This window comes from Nothobranchius furzeri, chromosome 9 (genome assembly GCF_043380555.1).
Source record: "Nothobranchius furzeri strain GRZ-AD chromosome 9, NfurGRZ-RIMD1, whole genome shotgun sequence".
Taxonomy (NCBI): Eukaryota; Metazoa; Chordata; class Actinopteri; order Cyprinodontiformes; family Nothobranchiidae; genus Nothobranchius; species Nothobranchius furzeri.
The window spans coordinates 12,774,776-12,790,244 of NC_091749.1; positions in this window are offsets into that span (position 1 = coordinate 12,774,776).

Below are 15,469 nucleotides of genomic sequence, written 5' to 3' on the forward strand. Positions count from 1 at the left end.
GGGGCTGTTGATTGGAGTACATTGAAACAAACCTGATCTCTCTAGGACATTCAGAAGCCAAGTTATAAGCCCACAAATGTGTAACTGGACTACTTCTTTAAATTGACACCAGATCCGGTGACCTTTGGGACATGGTTTGACCCCCTTAGGAAAGTGCTATCATCATGAAACGTTCAGATCACTTACAACTCAATAGATTCTACCTTCCTGTAACGTTTCAGCCTGATTGGACCTTGTTTTCACACAAATGAACCCAGAATGATGTGAAATTGTGCTTAGTGCAGCATAATTCTGGGTGCCATTTAAAAACCATAATTGCTAATGACTCCATTCCTTTTTGAGGTTGTAGGGGATGTTGATTGGAGTACACTAAAACAAACCTGATCTCTCTAGGATATTCAGAAGCCAAGTTATAAGCCCACAAAGGTGTAACTGGACTACTTCTTTAAATTGACACCAGATCCGGTGGCCTTTGGGACATGGTTTGACCCCCTTAGGAAAGTGCTATCATCATGAAACGTTCAGATCACTTACAACTCAATAGATTCTACCTTCTTGTAGCGTTGCAGCCTGATTGGACCTTGTTTTCACACAAATGAACCCAGAATGATGTGAAATTGTGCTTCGTGCAACATAATTCTGGGTGCCATTTACAAACCATAAGTGCTAATGACTCCATTCCTTTTTGTGGATTCCTTTTTGTGGTTGTAGGGGCTGTTGATTGGAGTACACTAAAAGAAACCTGATCTCTCTAGGACATTCAGAAGCCAAGTTATAAGCCCACAAATGTGTAACTGGACTACTTCTTTAAATTGACACCAGATCCGGTGACCTTTGGGACATGGTTTGACCCCCTTAGGAAAGGGCTATCATCATGAAACGTTCAGATCACTTACGACTCAATAGATTCTACCTTCTTGTAGCGTTGCAGCCTGATTGGACCTTGTTTTCACACAAATGAACCCAGAATGATGTGAAATTGTGCTTCGTGCAACATAATTCTGGGCGCCTTTTAAAAACCATAAGTGCTAATGTCTCCATTCCTTTTTGTGGTTGTAGGGGCTGTTGATTGGAGTACATTAAAACAAACCTGATCTCTCTAGGACATTCAGAAGCCAAGTTATAAGCCCACAAATCTGTAACTGGACTACTTCTTTAAATTGACACCAGATCCGGTGACCTTTGGGACATGGTTTGACCCCCTTAGGAAAGTGCTATCATCATGAAACGTTCAGATCACTTACAACTCAATAGATTCTACCTTCCTGTAACGTTTCAGCCTGATTGGACCTTGTTTTCACACAAATGAACCCAGAATGATGTGAAATTGTGCTTAGTGCAGCATAATTCTGGGTGCCATTTAAAAACCATAATTGCTAATGACTCCATTCCTTTTTGAGGTTGTAGGGGATGTTGATTGGAGTACACTAAAACAAACCTGATCTCTCTAGGATATTCAGAAGCCAAGTTATAAGCCCACAAAGGTGTAACTGGACTACTTCTTTAAATTGACACCAGATCCGGTGGCCTTTGGGACATGGTTTGACCCCCTTAGGAAAGTGCTATCATCATGAAACGTTCAGATCACTTACAACTAAATAGATTCTACCTTCTTGTAGCGTTGCAGCCTGATTGGACCTTGTTTTCACACAAATGAACCCAGAATGATGTGAAATTTTGCTTTGTGCAACATAATTCTGGGTGCCATTTACAAACCATAAGTGCTAATGACTCCATTCCTTTTTGTGGATTCCTTTTTGTGGTTGTAGGGGCTGTTGATTGGAGTACACTAAAACAAACCTGATCTCTCTAGGACATTCAGAAGCCAAGTTATAAGCCCACAAATGTGTAACTGGACTACTTCTTTAAATTGACACCAGATCCGGTGACCTTTGGGACATGGTTTGACCCCCTTAGGAAAGGGCTATCATCATGAAACGTTCAGATCACTTACAACTCAATAGATTCTACCTTCCTGTAACGTTTCAGCCTGATTGGTCCTTGTTTTCACACAAATGAACCCAGAATGATGTGAAATTGTGCTTCGTGCAACATAATTCTGGGCGCCTTTTAAAAACCATAAGTGCTAATGTCTCCATTCCTTTTTGTGGTTGTAGGGGCTGTTGATTGGAGTACACTAAAACAAACCTGATCGCTCTAGGACATTCAGAAGCCAAGTTATAAGCCCACAAATGTGTAACTGGACTACTTCTTTATATTGACACCAGATCTGGTGACCTTTGGGACATGGTTTGACCCCCTTAGGAAAGTGCTATCATCATGAAACATTCAGATCACTTACAACTCAATAGATTCTACCTTCTTGTAGCGTTTCGGCCTGATTGGACCTTGTTTTCACACAAATGAACCCAGAATGATGTGAAATTGTGCTTCGTGCAACGTAATTCTGGGTGCCATTTACAAACCATAAGTGCTAATGACTCCATTCCTTTTTGTGGTTGTAGGGGCTGTTGATTGGAGTACATTAAAACAAACCTGATCTCTCTAGGACATTCAGAAGCCAAGTTATAAGCCCACAAATGTGTAACTGGACTACTTCTTTAAATTGACACCAGATCCGGTGACCTTTGGGACATGGTTTGACCCCCTTAGGAAAGTGCTATCATCATGAAACGTTCAGATCACTTACAACTCAATAGATTCTACCTTCCTGTAACGTTTCAGCCTGATTGGACCTTGTTTTCACACAAATGAACCCAGAATGATGTGAAATTGTGCTTCGTGCAACATAATTGTGGGTGCCATTTAAAACCCATAAGTGCTAATGACTCCATTCCTTTTTGTGGTTGTAGGGGCTGTTGATTGGAGTATACTAAAACAAACCTGATCTCTCAGGGACATTCAGAGGCCAAGTTATAAGCCCACAAATGTGTAACTGGACTACTTCTTTAAAGAGACACCAGGCCCGGTGACCTTTGGGACATGGTTTTACCCCCTATAGGAATGTGCGATCATCTTGAAACGTTCAGATAATTACAACTCAATACGTTCTACCTTCTTGTAGCGTTTCAGCCTGATTGGACCTTGTTTTCACACAAATGGACCCAGAATGATGGGAAATTGTGCTTCGTGCAACATAATTCTGGGTGCCATTTACAAACCATAAGTGCTAATGACTCCATTCCTTTTTGTGGTTGTAGGGGCTGTTGGTTGGAGTACATTAAAACAAACCTGATCTCTCTAGGACATTCAGAACCAAGTTATAAGCCCACAAATGTGTAACTGGACTACTTCTTTAAATTGACACCAGATCCGGTGACCTTTGGGACATGGTTTGACCCCCTTAGGAAAGTGCTATCATCATGAAACGTTCAGATCACTTACAACTCAATAGATTCTACCTTCTTGTAGCGTTGCAGCCTGATTGGACCTTGTTTTCACACAAATGAACCCAGAATGATGTGAAATTGTGCTTCGTGCAACATAATTCTGGGTGCCATTTACAAACCATAAGTGCTAATGACTCCATTCCTTTTTGTGGATTCCTTTTTGTGGTTGTAGGGGCTGTTGATTGGAGTACACTAAAACAAACCTGATCTCTCTAGGACATTCAGAAGCCAAGTTATAAGCCCACAAATGTGTAACTGGACTACTTCTTTAAATTGAAACCAGATCCGGTGACCTTTGGGAGATGGTTTGACCCCCTTAGGAAAGTGCTATCATCATGAAACGTTCAGATCACTTACAACTCAATAGATTCTTCCTTCCTGTAACGTTTCAGCCTGATTGGACCTTGTTTTCACACAAATGAACCCAGAATGATGTGAAATTGTGCTTCGTGCAACATAATTCCTTGTGCCATTTAAAAACCATAAGTGCTAATGTCTTCATTCCTTTTTGTGGTTGTAGGGGCTGTTGATTGGAGTACAATAAAACAAACCTGACCTCTCTAGGACATTCAGAAGCCAAATTATAAGCCCACAAATGTGTAACTGGACTACTTCTTTAAAGTGACACCAGATCCGGTGACCTTTGGGACATGGTTTGACCCCCTTAGGAAAGTGCTATCATCATGAAACGTTCAGATCACTTACAACTCAATAGATTCTACCTTCCTGTAACGTTTCAGCCTGATTGGAGGTTGTTTTCACACAAATGAACCCAGAATGATGTGAAATTGTGCTTCGTGCAACATAATTCTGGGCTCCATTTAAAAACCATAAGTTCTAATGTCTCCATTCCTTTTTGTGGTTGTAGGGGCTGTTGATTGGAGTACACTAAAACAAACCTGATCGCTCTAGGACATTCAGAAGCCAAGTTATAAGTCCACAAATATGTAACTGGAGTACTTCTTTAAATTGACACCAGATCCGGTGACCTTTGGGACATGGTTTGACCCCCTTAGGAAAGTGCTATCATCATGAAACGTTCAGATCACTTACAACTCAATAGATTCTACCTTCCTGTAACATTTCAGCCTGATTGCACCTTGTTTTCACACAAATGGACCCAGAATGATGTTAAATAGTGCTTCGTGCAACATAATACTGGGTGCCATTTACAATCCATAAGTGCTAATGACTCCATTCCTTTTTGTGGTTGTAGGGGCTGTTGATTGGAGTACACTAAAACAAACCTGATCTCTCTAGGACATTCAGAAGCCAAGTTATAAGCCCACAAATGTGTAACTTGACTACTTCTTTAAATTGACACCAGATCCGTTGACCTTTGGGAAATGGTTTGACCCCCTTAGGAAAGTGCTATCATCATGAAACGTTCAGATCACTTACAACTCAATAGATTCTACCTTCTTGTAGCGTTTCAGCCTGATTGGACCTTGTTTTCACACAAATGAACCCAGAATGATGTGAAATTGTGCTTCGTGCAACGTAATTCTGGGTGCCATTTACAAACCATAAGTGCTAATGACTCCATTCTGTTTTGTGGTTGTAGGGGCTGTTGATTGGAGTACATTAAAACAAACCTGATCTCTCTAGGACATTCAGAAGCCAAGTTATAAGCCCACAAATGTGTAACTGGACTACTTCTTTAAATTGACACCAGATCCGGTGACCTTTGGGACATGGTTTGACCCCCTTAGGAAAGTGCTATCATCATGAAACGTTCAGATCACTTACAACTCAATAGATTCTACCTTCCTGTAACGTTTCAGCCTGATTGGACCTTGTTTTCACACAAATGAACCCAGAATGATGTGAAATTGTGCTTCGTGCAACATAATTCTGGGTGCCATTTAAAACCCATAAGTGCTAATGACTCCATTCCTTTTTGTGGTTGTAGGGGCTGTTGATTGGAGTATACTAAAACAAACCTGATCTCTCAGGGACATTCAGAGGCCAAGTTATGAGCCCACAAATGTGTAACTGGACTACTTCTTTAAAGAGACACCAGGCCCGGTGACCTTTGGGACATGGTTTGACCCCCTTAGGAAAGTGCTATCATCATGAAACGTTCAGATCACTTACAACTCAATAGATTCTACCTTCTTGTAGCGTTGCAGCCTGATTGGACCTTGTTTTTACACAAATGAACCCAGAATGATGTGAAATTGTGCTTCGTGCAACATAATTCTGGGTGCCATTTACAAACCATAAGTGCTAATGACTCCATTCCTTTTTGTGGATTCCTTTTTGTGGTTGTAGGGGCTGTTGATTGGAGTACACTAAAACAAACCTGATCTCTCTAGGACATTCAGAAGCCAAGTTATAAGCCCACAAATGTGTAACTGGACTACTTCTTTAAATTGACACCAGATCTGGTGACCTTTGGGACATGGTTTGACCCCCTAAGGAAAGTGCTATCATCATGAAACGTTCAGATCACTTACAACTCAATAGATTCTACCTTCCTGTAACGTTTCAGCCTGATTGGACCTTGTTTTCACACAAATGAACCCAGAATGATGTGAAATTGTGCTTCGTGCAACATAATTCTGGGTGCCATTTAAAAACCATAAGTGCTAATGACTCCATTCCTTTTTGAGGTTGTAGGGGCTGTTGATTGGAGTACACTAAAACAAACCTGATCTCTCTAGGACATTCAGAAGCCAAGTTATAAGCCCTCAAAGGTGTAACTGGACTATTTCTTTAAAGTGACACCAGGCCCGGTGACCTTTGGGACATGGTTTGACCCCCTATAGGAATGTGCGATCATCATGAAACGTTCAGATCACTTACAACTCAATAGATTCTACCTTCTTGTAACGTTTCAGCCTGATTGGACCTTGTTTTCACACAAATGGACCGAGAATGATGGGAAATTGTGCTTCGTGCAACATAATTCTGGGTGCCATTTACAAACCATAAGTGCTAATGACTCCATTCCTTTTTGTGGTTGTAGGGGCTGTTGGTTGGAGTACATTAAAACAAACCTGATCTCTCTAGGACATTCAGAAGCCAAGTTATAAGCCCACAAATGTGTAACTGGACTACTTCTTTAAATTGACACCAGATCCGGTGACCTTTGGGACATGGTTTGACCCCCTTAGGAAAGTGCTATCATCATGAAACGTTCAGATCACTTACAACTCAATAGATTCTACCTTCCTGTAACGTTTCAGCCTGATTGGACCTTGTTTTCACACAAATGAACCCAGAATGATGTGAAATTGTGCTTAGTGCAGCATAATTCTGGGTGCCATTTAAAAACCATAAGTCCTAATGACTCCATTCCTTTTTGAGGTTGTAGGGGCTGTTGATTGGAGTATACTAAAACAAACCTGATCTCTCAGGGACATTCAGAGGCCAAGTTATAAGCCCACAAATGTGTAACTGGACTACTTCTTTAAAGAGACACCGGGCCCGGTGACCTTTGGGACATTGTTTGACCCCCTTAGGAAAGTGCTATCATCATGAAACATTCAGATCACTTACAACTCAATAGATTCTACCTTCTTGTAGCGTTGCAGCCTGATTGGACCTTGTTTTCACACAAATGAACCCAGAATGATGTGAAATTGTGCTTCGTGCAACTTAATTCTGGGTGCCATTTACAAACCATAAGTGCTAATGACTCCATTCCTTTTTGTGGATTCCTTTTTGTGGTTGTAGGGGCTGTTGATTGGAGTACACTAAAACAAACCTGATCTCTCTAGGACATTCAGAAGCCAAGTTATAAGCCCACAAATGTGTAACTGGACTACTTCTTTAAATTGACACCAGATCTGGTGACCTTTGCGACATGGTTTGACCCCCTTAGGAAAGTGCTATCATCATGAAACGTTCAGATCACTTACAACTCAATAGATTCTACCTTCCTGTAACGTTTCAGCCTGATTGGACCTTGTTTTCACACAAATGAACCCAGAATGATGTGAAATTGTGCTTCGTGCAACATAATTCTGGGTGCCATTTAAAAACCATAAGTGCTAATGACTCCATTCCTTTTTGAGGTTGTAGGGGCTGTTGATTGGAGTACACTAAAACAAACCTGATCTCTCTAGGACATTCAGAAGCCAAGTTATAAGCCCTCAAAGGTGTAACTGGACTATTTCTTTAAAGTGACACCAGGCCCGGTGACCTTTGGGACATGGTTTGACCCCCTATAGGAATGTGCGATCATCATGAAACGTTCAGATCACTTACAACTCAATAGATTCTACCTTCTTGTAACGTTTCAGCCTGATTGGACCTTGTTTTCACACAAATGGACCGAGAATGATGGGAAATTGTGCTTCGTGCAACATAATTCTGGGTGCCATTTACAAACCATAAGTGCTAATGACTCCATTCCTTTTTGTGGTTGTAGGGGCTGTTGGTTGGAGTACATTAAAACAAACCTGATCTCTCTAGGACATTCAGAAGCCAAGTTATAAGCCCACAAATGTGTAACTGGACTACTTCTTTAAATTGACACCAGATCCGGTGACCTTTGGGACATGGTTTGACCCCCTTAGGAAAGGGCTATCATCATGAAACGTTCAGATCACTTACAACTCAATAGATTCTACCTTCCTGTACCGTTTCAGCCTGATTGGACCTTGTTTTCACACAAATGAACCCAGAATGATGTGAAATTGTGCTTCGTGCAACATAATTCTGGGCGCCTTTTAAAAACCATAAGTGCTAATGTCTCCATTCCTTTTTGTGGTTGTAGGGGCTGTTGATTGGAGTACACTAAAACAAACCTGATCGCTCTAGGACATTCAGAAGCCAAAATATAAGTCCACAAATATGTAACTGGACTACTTCTTTAAATTGACACCAGATCCGGTGACATTTGGGACATGGTTTGACCCCCTTAGGAAAGTGCTATAATCATGAAACGTTCAGATCACTTACAACTCAATAGATTCTACCTTCCTGTAACATTTCAGCCTGATTGCACCTTGTTTTCACACAAATGGACCCAGAATGATGTGAAATAGTGCTTCGTGCAACATAATACTGGGTGCCATTTACAATCCATAAGTGCTAATGACTCCATTCCTTTTTGTGGTTGTAGGGACTGTTGATTGGAGTACACTAAAACAAACCTGATCTCTCTAGGACATTCAGAAGCCAAGTTATAAGCCCACAAATGTGTAACTGGACTACTTCTTTAAATTGACACCAGATATGGTGACCTTTGGGACATGGTTTGACCCCCTTAGGAAAATGCTATCATCATGAAACATTCAGATCACTTACAACTCAATAGATTCTACCTTCTTGTAGCGTTTCGGCCTGATTGGACCTTGTTTTCACACAAATGAACCCAGAATGATGTGAAATTGTGCTTCGTGCAACGTAATTCTGGGTGCCATTTACAAACCATATGTGCTAATGACTCCATTCCTTTTTGTGGTTGTAGGGGCTGTTGATTGGAGTACATTAAAACAAACCTGATCTCTCTAGGACATTCAGAAGCCAAGTTATAAGCCCACAAATGTGTAACTGGACTACTTCTTTAAATTGACACCAGATCCGGTGACCTTTGGGACATGGTTTGACCCCCTTAGGAAAGTGCTATCATCATGAAACGTTCAGATCACTTACAACTCAATAGATTCTACCTTCCTGTAACGTTTCAGCCTGATTGGACCTTGTTTTCACACAAATGAACCCAGAATGATGTGAAATTGTGCTTCGTGCAACATAATTCTGGGTGCCATTTAAAACCCATAAGTGCTAATGACTCCATTCCTTTTTGTGGTTGTAGGGGCTGTTGATTGGAGTATACTAAAACAAACCTGATCTCTCAGGGACATTCAGAGGCCAAGTTATAAGCCCACAAATGTGTAACTGGACTACTTCTTTAAAGAGACACCAGGCCCGGTGACCTTTGGGACATGGTTTTACCCCCTATAGGAATGTGCGATCATCTTGAAACGTTCAGATAATTACAACTCAATACGTTCTACCTTCTTGTAGCGTTTCAGCCTGATTGGACCTTGTTTTCACACAAATGAACCCAGAATGATGTGAAATTGTGCTTTGTGCAACATAATTCTGGGTGCCATTTACAAACCATAAGTGCTAATGACTCCATTCCTTTTTGTGGATTCCTTTTTGTGGTTGTAGGGGCTGTTGATTGGAGTACACTAAAACAAACCTGATCTCTCTAGGACATTCAGAAGCCAAGTTATAAGCCCACAAATGTGTAACTGGACTACTTCTTTAAATTGACACCAGATCCGGTGACCTTTGGGACATGGTTTGACCCCCTTAGGAAAGTGCTATCATCATGAAACGTTCAGATCACTTACAACTCAATAGATTCTTCCTTCCTGTAACGTTTCAGCCTGATTGGACCTTGTTTTCACACAAATGAACCCAGAATGATGTGAAATTGTGCTTTGTGCAACATAATTCCTTGTGCCATTTAAAAACCATAAGTGCTAATGTCTTCATTCCTTTTTGTGGTTGTAGGGGCTGTTGATTGGAGTACAATAAAACAAACCTGACCTCTCTAGGACATTTAGAAGCCAAATTATAAGCCCACAAATGTGTAACTGGACTACTTCTTTAAAGTGACACCAGATCCGGTGACCTTTGGGACATGGTTTGACCCCCTTAGGAAAGTGCTATCATCATGAAACGTTCAGATCACTTACAACTCAATAGATTCTACCTTCCTGTAACGTTTCAGCCTGATTGGAGCTTGTTTTCACACAAATGAACCCAGAATGATGTGAAATTGTGCTTCGTGCAACATAATTTTGGGCTCCATTTAAAAACCATAAGTTCTAATGTCTCCATTCCTTTTTGTGGTTGTAGGGGCTGTTGATTGGAGTACACTAAAACAAACCTGATCGCTCTAGGACATTCAGAAGCCAAGTTATAAGTCCACAAATATGTAACTGGACTACTTATTTAAATTGACACCAGATCCGGTGACCTTTGGGACATGGTTTGACCCCCTTAGGAAAGTGCTATCATCCTGAAACGTTCAGATCACTTACAACTAAATAGATTCTACCTTCCTGTAACATTTCAGCCTGATTGCACCTTGTTTTCACACAAATGGACCCAGAATGATGTTAAATAGTGCTTCGTGCAACATAATACTGGGTGCCATTTACAATCCATAAGTGCTAATGACTCCATTCCTTTTTGTGGTTGTAGGGGCTGTTGATTGGAGTACACTAAAACAAACCTGATCTCTCTAGGACATTCAGAAGCCAAGTTATAAGCCCACAAATGTGTAACTTGACTACTTTAAATTGACACCAGATCCGGTGACCTTTGGGAAATGGTTTGACCCCCTTAGGAAAGTGCTATCATCATGAAACGTTCAGATCACTTACAACTCAATAGATTCTACCTTCTTGTAGCGTTTCAGCCTGATTGGACCTTGTTTTCACACAAATGAACCCAGAATGATGTGAAATTGTGCTTCGTGCAACGTAATTCTGGGTGCAATTTACAAACCATAAGTGCTAATGACTCCATTCTGTTTTGTGGTTGTAGGGGCTGTTGATTGGAGTACATTAAAACAAACCTGATCTCTCTAGGACATTCAGAAGCCAAGTTATAAGCCCACAAATGTGTAACTGGACTACTTCTTTAAATTGACACCAGATCCGGTGACCTTTGGGACATGGTTTGACCCCCTTAGGAAAGTGCTATCATCATGAAACGTTCAGATCACTTACAACTCAATAGATTCTACCTTCCTGTAACGTTTCAGCCTGATTGGACCTTGTTTTCACACAAATGAACCCAGAATGATGTGAAATTGTGCTTCGTGCAACATAATTCTGGGTGCCATTTAAAACCCATAAGTGCTAATGACTCCATTCCTTTTTGTGGTTGTAGGGGCTGTTGATTGGAGTATACTAAAACAAACCTGATCTCTCAGGGACATTCAGAGGCCAAGTTATAAGCCCACAAATATGTAACTGGACTACTTCTTCAAAGAGACACCGGGCCCGGTGACCTTTGGGACATTGTTTGACCCCCTTAGGAAAGTGCTATCATCATGAAACATTCAGATCACTTACAACTCAATAGATTCTACCTTCTTGTAGCGTTGCAGCCTGATTGGACCTTGTTTTCACACAAATGAACCCAGAATGATGTGAAATTGTGCTTCGTGCAACATAATTCTGGGTGCCATTTACAAACCATAAGTGCTAATGACTCCATTCCTTTTTGTGGATTCCTTTTTGTGGTTGTAGGGGCTGTTGATTGGAGTACACTAAAACAAACCTGATCTCTCTAGGACATTCAGAAGCCAAGTTATAAGCCCACAAATGTGTAACTGGACTACTTCTTTAAATTGACACCAGATCTGGTGACCTTTGGGACATGGTTTGACCCCCTTAGGAAAGTGCTATCATCATGAAACGTTCAGATCACTTACAACTCAATAGATTCTACCTTCCTGTAACGTTTCAGCCTGATTGGACCTTGTTTTCACACAAATGAACCCAGAATGATGTGAAATTGTGCTTCGTGCAACATAATTCTGGGTGCCATTTAAAAACCATAAGTGCTAATGACTCCATTCCTTTTTGAGGTTGTAGGGGCTGTTGATTGGAGTACACTAAAACAAACCTGATCTCTCTAGGACATTCAGAAGCCAAGTTATAAGCCCTCAAAGGTGTAACTGGACTATTTCTTTAAAGTGACACCAGGCCCGGTGACCTTTGGGACATGGTTTGACCCCCTATAGGAATGTGCGATCATCATGAAACGTTCAGATCACTTACAACTCAATAGATTCTACCTTCTTGTAACGTTTCAGCCTGATTGGACCTTGTTTTCACACAAATGGACCGAGAATGATGGGAAATTGTGCTTCGTGCAACATAATTCTGGGTGCCATTTACAAACCATAAGTGCTAATGACTCCATTCCTTTTTGTGGTTGTAGGGGCTGTTGGTTGGAGTACATTAAAACAAACCTGATCTCTCTAGGACATTCAGAAGCCAAGTTGTAAGCCCACAAATGTGTAACTGGACTACTTCTTTAAATTGACACCAGATCCGGTGACCTTTGGGACATGGTTTGACCCCCTTAGGAAAGTGCTATCATCATGAAACGTTCAGATCACTTACAACTCAATAGATTCTACCTTCCTGTAACGTTTCAGCCTGATTGGACCTTGTTTTCACACAAATGAACCCAGAATGATGTGAAATTGTGCTTAGTGCAGCATAATTCTGGGTGCCATTTAAAAACCATAATTGCTAATGACTCCATTCATTTTTGAGGTTGTAGGGGATGTTGATTGGAGTACACTAAAACAAACCTGATCTCTCTAGGATATTCAGAAGCCAAGTTATAAGCCCACAAATGTGTAACTGGACTACTTCTTTAAATTGACACCAGATCCGGTGGCCTTTGGGACATGGTTTGACCCCCTTAGGAAAGTGCTATCATCATGAGACGTTCAGATCACTTACAACTCAATAGATTCTACCTTCTTGTAGCGTTGCAGCCTGATTGGACCTTGTTTTCACACAAATGAACCCAGAATGATGTGAAATTGTGCTTCGTGCAACATAACTCTGGGTGCCATTTACAAACCATAAGTGCTAATGACTCCATTCCTTTTTGTGGATTCCTTTTTGTGGTTGTAGGGGCTGTTGATTGGAGTACACTAAAACAAACCTGATCTCTCTAGGACATTCAGAAGCCAAGTTATAAGCCCACAAATGTGTAACTGGACTACTTCTTTAAATTGACACCAGATCCGGTGACCTTTGGGACATGGTTTGACCCCCTTAGGAAAGTGCTATCATCATGAAACGTTCAGATCACTTACAACTCAATAGGTTCTACCTTCCTGTAACGTTTTAGCCTGACTGGACCTTGTTTTCACACAAATGAACCCAGAATGATGTGAAATTGTGCTTCGTGCAACATAATTCTTGGTGCCATTTAAAAACCATAAGTGCTAATGTCTCCATTCCTTTTTGTGGTTGTAGGGGCTGTTGACTGGAGTACACTAAAACAAACCTGACCTCTCTAGGACATTCAGAAGCCAAATTATAAGCCAACAATTGTGTAACTGGACTACTTCTTTAAAGTGACACCAGATCCGGTGACCTTTGGGACATGGTTTCACCCCCTTAGGAAAGTGCTATCATCATGAAACGTTCAGATCACTTACAACTTAATAGATTCTACCTTCCTGTATCGTTTCAGCCTGATTGGACCTTGTTTTCACACAAATGAACCCAGAATGATGTGAAATTGTGCTTCGTGCAACATAATTCTGGGCGCCTTTTAAAAACCATAAGTGCTAATGTCTCCATTCCTTTTTGTGGTTGTAGGGGCTGTTGATTGGAGTACACTAAAACAAACCTGATCGCTCTAGGACATTCAGAAGCCAAGTTATAAGTCCACAAATATGTAACTGGACTACTTCTTTAAATTGACACCAGATCCGGTGACCTTTGGGGCATGGTTTGACCCCCTTAGGAAAGTGGTATAATCATGAAACGTTCAGATCACTTACAACTCAATAGATTCTACCTTCCTGTAACATTTCAGCCTGATTGCACCTTGTTTTCACATAAATGGACCCAGAATGATGTGAAATAGTGCTTCGTGCAACATAATTCTGGGTGCCATTTACAATCCATAAGTGCTAATGACTCCATTCCTTTTTGTGGTTGTAGGGACTGTTGATTGGAGTACACTAAAACAAACCTGATCTCTCTAGGACATTCAGAAGCCAAGTTATAAGCCCACAAATGTGTAACTGGACTACTTCTTAAAATTGACACCAGATCCGGTGACCTTTGGGACATGGTTTGACCCCCTTAGGAAAGTGCTATCATCATGAAACGTTCAGATCACTTACAACTCAATAGATTCTACCTTCTTGTAGCGTTTCAGCCTGATTGGACCTTGTTTTCACACAAATGAACCCAGAATGATGTGAAATTGTGCTTCGTGCAACGTAATTCTGGGTGCCATTTACAAACCATAAGTGCTAATGACTCCATTCCTTTTTGTGGTTGTAGGGGCTGTTGATTGGAGTACATTAAAACAAACCTGATCTCTCTAGGACATTCAGAAGCCAAGTTATAAGCCCACAAATGTGTAACTGGACTACTTCTTTAAATTGACACCAGATCCGGTGACCTTTGGGACATGGTTTGACCCCCTTAGGAAAGTGCTATCATCATGAAACGTTCAGGTCACTTACAACTCAATAGATTCTACCTTCCTATAACGTTTCAGCCTGATTGGACCTTGTTTTCACACAAATGAACCCAGAATGATGTGAAATTGTGCTTCGTGCAACATAATTCTGGGTGCCATTTAAAACCCATAAGTGCTAATGACTCCATTCCTTTTTGTGGTTGTAGGGGCTGTTGATTGGAGTATACTAAAACAAACCTGATCTCTCAGGGACATTCAGAGGCCAAGTTATAAGCCCACAAATGTGTAACTGGACTACTTCTTTAAATTGACACCAGATCCGGTGACCTTTGGGACATGGTTTGACCCCCTTAGGAAAGTGCTATCATCATGAAACGTTCAGATCACTTACAACTCAATAGATTCTACCTTCTTGTAGCGTTGCAACCTGATTGGACCTTGTTTTCACACAAATGAACCCAGAATGATGTGAAATTGTGCTTCGTGCAACATAATTCTGGGTGCCATTTACAAACCATAAGTGCTAATGACTCCATTCCTTTTTGTGGATTCCTTTTTGTGGTTGTAGGGGCTGTTGATTGGAGTACACTAAAACAAACCTGATCTCTCTAGGACATTCAGAAGCCAAGTTGTAAGCCCACAAATGTGTAACTGGACTACTTCTTTAAATTGACACCAGATCCGGTGACCTTTGGGACATGGTTTGACCCCCTTAGGAAAGTGCTATCATCATGAAACGTTCAGATCACTTACAACTCAATAGATTCTACCTTCCTGTAACGTTTCAGCCTGATTGGACCTTGTTTTCACACAAATGAACCCAGAATGATGTGAAACTGTGCTTCGTGCAACATAATTCTTGGTGCCATTTAAAAACCATAAGTGCTAATGTCTCCATTCCTTTTTGTGGTTTAGGGGCTGTTGATTGGAGTACACTAAAACAAACC